The sequence below is a fragment of the Apteryx rowi genome, unplaced genomic scaffold (assembly GCF_003343035.1).
Source record: "Apteryx rowi isolate R43461 unplaced genomic scaffold, aptRow1 scaffold_32, whole genome shotgun sequence".
Taxonomy (NCBI): Eukaryota; Metazoa; Chordata; class Aves; order Apterygiformes; family Apterygidae; genus Apteryx; species Apteryx rowi.
The window spans coordinates 762,622-763,966 of record NW_020449641.1 but is presented as its reverse complement, the minus strand read 5'-3'; positions in this window follow the sequence as shown (position 1 = coordinate 763,966).

Genomic DNA, 1,345 nt, shown 5'->3' with positions numbered 1-1,345 from the left:
CTCCTCCCGCCCCGGGCGGACCGGGCGCCGGCCTTGCCCGCAGCGACGGGCTTCGCCGCGAAATCCAGGGCGGGCGAACCGCCTCCCGCCCCGGGCCGCAGGAGCCGAGCCTCGAGCGGGGACGCGGGCGCGCGGCACGGACAGGCGGACGCGCGGCACGGACAGGCGGACGCACGGACGTCTCCGGAGCGGCCGGCTCGGAGCTGCTGCCGGGCACGGAGGTAGCGGAGCCTGGTGCCGGCTGTCCGGGCCCCGGTGCCTCCGGGTAGGCAGGCGCCGTCCCCGAGCCGGGGCTCGGCCAGGGCTGCGAAATGCCCCAGCGCCCGGGGAGGCCTCTGGGCCCCAGGCGGCCCCCTCGCCCCTTTGCCCGGCTCTGGGGCTGGACCCCAGCGAGGCCGTGGCGGGATGGGGTCCTCGTGTTGGCCTGGAGCTCTGGAAGTGTCTGGGGGGGTCGCCTGCCCCGATCGCTGGCGCAGGAGCACCCCGGGCTAGGTAGGGGGTGGCATGGGGGCTTTGCCCCCTTCCCATCCCCAAGCACCCCAGACGGCGCCTGTCCTGGCCTCGCTCGGGGCCTGGTCGCCCCGTGACACCCAAACGCCCGGGCCTCGGGCTGGCGTGAGCTGGAGGCCGGCGGGTAGGGTCCATCGGCCGCGAGCCCTCGTCCCCGGGGCCGCCTGGCACGGGCAGGGCTGTCGCTCAGGGCCGAGGGCATAGCGGGGGGCTGCTCCTGCCCAGCCGGGGGCTCTGGCCACTCTGAGGCCGCGGGAAGGGGGGTCTTGCAGCGTTCGGGAGGCAGCCGGGCACAGCGGCAGAAGCCAGCAGCTCCCTCCTGTTGCAAAATGCCCCGACATCAACGGCTGTTCCCGTTCCCCTCCTAGCCGGCATCTGCCTTTGCCCCCAGCTGTCTCGGAGGGCACCGGCTCCCCCGGCACGGGGCATCGCCGTGCCGGGACTTCCCGGATGTGTTATTTTTGCATGCCCTACCGGGGAGGGGGCCGTGCGCGGCGGCGGGGGTCCGGCAGCGGCGGGGCAGCGTGCGCCCCACGCAGCGGCGCGCGCGCCAGGGTGGCTCCGGGCGCGAGGCCCCGCGCAGCGTGCCTGTGGGTGGGGTTTCGGGTGCTCCGGGGCTCGGCGGCTCTGCACTGCAGCACGCCCGGCCAGCCCAGCCCAGCCCAGCGCCGGCGGCCTCGTGCTCCCGGCCGGGCGCCGGCGTCCCCCATGTCTGCGCCGCGGGGCCGTCCCCTCCCCACGCCGGCAGGTTTGCAGGCTGATTTTTCTCTCCCCCCCACCCTCCTTCCCTTTTCTCCCTCTCTCTTCCCCCCTCTCTCTTTCCTCCTTTCTCTCC